Genomic DNA, 3,041 nt, shown 5'->3' on the forward strand with positions numbered 1-3,041 from the left:
TATGCTTCTGCTATTGTAGATACTGTTGTGCATCAGTATGGGCTTTTGTGTCATGACCAAAAGGAGAAAACTATTTAAAGTTAATAGATGATAAACTCGTAAATATACCTAGGGCTCAACTTGAACTGTAACAGACTAAGTTTGGGGAAGAGATTTTTTCGGAATTTTTTTTTTTTTTTATTTTAACCGATGCTGTGAGGGCATATTGATACATCCAAAGTGCAGTTATATCAATTACTATAATAGACACTTTTTATAATTTTTTAATTTTAACTTTATGCATAATCCAAAATCTGCTGAAGAAAACTAAGGCTTCTTTTGCCTTCAGTGGCATTTGAATCAGACCCCATATAAGGAGAAGGCCTGAATGGCAGGCTTTCTTCATAAAATCAGAAAATGTGAGTTCCAGTATTTAGAGGGTGGCTATGAAGGAGGTGGTGACTTCCTTTTTTACAAGGAGTTACATGGAAAAGACGTGGGCACAAGTTACTCCTGATGAGATTCCAGTTGGACACAATTGGATATTTTTGCACAATTAGAACAATCAGGCACTGGAATAATCTCTCCAGAGAAGTGGTGGATTCCCCAGCACATTGGACACTTTTACATTTTGGCTGGACAAAGTGCTGGGTCATCTTGTCTACACTATGCTTTTGCTGAGAAAGCTTGGACCATGAAACCATAGTCACAGAACGGTTTGGGGGTTGGAAGGAACCTTAAAGGTCATCTAATCCCATCCCCCTCTGCCCTGGGCAGGGACACCTTCTAGACCAGGTTGCTCAGCCCTCTATCCAACCTGGCCTTGAACACTCCCAGAGATGGGGCATCCACAAGTGCTGTGTGGCAACTTGTGCCAGTGCTTCACCACCCTCACAGTAAAGAATTTCTTAAGATATCTAATCTAAATCTGTCCTCTTCCAATTTGCACCCATTTCCCCTTGTCCTATCACTACAGCTCCTGATGAGTCCCACTCCAGCTTCCCTGTGGGCACTTTCAGACACTGGAAGGTTCCTATGAGGTCTCCACACAACTTTCTCTTCACCAGGCTGAACAGCACCAGCTTCCTCGGCCTGTCTTCATTGAGGGTGGTGCTCCAGTCCTCTCGTCAACTTGGTGGCCTCCTCTGGACTCACCCCAGCAGGTCCCTGTCCCTCCTGTGCTGGGACCCCAGAGCTGGATGCAGTGCTCCAGGTGGGTCTCAGCAGAGCAGAGCAGAGGGGCACAATCCCCTCCCTCCCCTGCTGCCCACGGGGCTCTGGATGCAGCCCAGGATACGTTTGGCTCTCTGGGCTGTGAGTGCCATGGCTGGGGCATGTCCAGCCTCTCACCCACAGCACCCCCAAGTCCTTCTGGGCAGGGCTGCTCCCAATTCATTCTCCACCCAGCCTCTAAGGTGTGCGTGGGATTGCAATGACCCAGGTATAAGAACTTGCAGTTGCTTTGCACAGACCCCCCTCTCAAGCCTGTCCAGGTCCCTCTGGATGGCATCCCTTCCCTCCAGTATCGACACCACCACACAGCTTGGTGTCAACAGATAATCCTTGAGGTTCTTTCCATCCTGGTATTCTATGATTCTATGAAATTTTTTGGCATAAATTTTGGAGCGATGCGTTTTGGTCTAGAAAGGCTGTATTTTTTCTTTTCCAGCATTATATGCAGATACATGATTTTAGCATATGTAAATAGTTGAAATTGAGTATGGACCCAAGTGTCACTTGTCATATGACCGTATGTGCAATAGCAAGAATACATTATTGGAGATACAACATCTGCTTAAGATGTTTACAGCTGTAATAATTCAAAATCTTGGCACACTAGTGTTTTTGTAACCGTAAAAGAAATAGACTGTGAAAATGGAGTTAAATACTGAAACATGATAATTTGCACGCACCTCAGGCACGGCTTCAAACTGTAGAGTATTTCTTTAAAAGAAGAGAAATACACAGCATGACTTGGTAATGATAAACATTTTTAATATCCTAAATACCCTGGTTGTGTTATGTATCTGTTGTTAAGGTGCCTGTATTTTGCAGTATGTTGTTGCAGAAAGAATAATACTTTGCCATTCAAAAATGCCAATTATTAACAGTGTAAAAAAGCTTCACATAAATTTCATTAGTGTAGGCATATTTTTAAACCACAGTTAGTTGAATGAATTTTCAAATGTAATCATAAGGTAAAAGATGTGGTCAAATTCATGATAACTTTGGTAATTTGAATAATTTAAAATGTTGCTTTTTTCCAGTTTGTCTGAAGTCTTTACCACTTGGGAGCTTTCTTACGGACTTACTGCAAAGTTATGTTGAAAACTTAAAGAGGACATGTTTCTATCATACATTCTTTATCATGCTTAAAAAACACACATCCCTTAAAGCAGCTAGGAATGAGTTATTCTGAAAAGTAAGTTTTCATGAATGACATATTTTACTAATTTTTTTAAATAGTCTGTGTTTTCTCAAGTAATTGTTAATGGGGATCTAACTCTACCTCCTGTGATTTTAGTACATGTGTTCTAACAGTAGTGGTATTTGTAATACATTGATATGCCTGTTTTAAAACTGAATTGTTACTATGAAGAAGAAAAAGAATCTCTATTTGTATAGAAATAATTATGTTAATAAATTGGCAGACATACAATAATTGTCAGTTTTGTTCTTAGGTGAATACACTGAACGTCAGCCATGCCCACAGGCATTCAAGCTCATGCAATTTCCAGATTACTCATATGAGGCCACTTTTTTAGTTTGAGTATTTTGTATTTTTAAAAGCTTGTTCCAAGTCTTTAGGCTGGAAACTTAATCAGGGACAGGAAGTTGAAAAAATTAGTCTCTTTATTCGGATATTTCTTTAGCAATTCTATGTTAGCACCTATTTAATTTATTTTTGAGCTACTTAGTAGTGCTATCATGAATTCAGCCTTATATGAAAGGGGTTATATATGTTCTTGGGCACCCATCCACATGAATGTTCTTAGGCTCTATATTTCTGTTTTAAAAATTTGTATCTCATTTAATTGCTCAGCAGTTTATTTATAAAAATC

This window comes from Corvus hawaiiensis, chromosome Z, assembly GCF_020740725.1.
Source record: "Corvus hawaiiensis isolate bCorHaw1 chromosome Z, bCorHaw1.pri.cur, whole genome shotgun sequence".
NCBI classification, from domain to species: domain Eukaryota; kingdom Metazoa; phylum Chordata; class Aves; order Passeriformes; family Corvidae; genus Corvus; species Corvus hawaiiensis.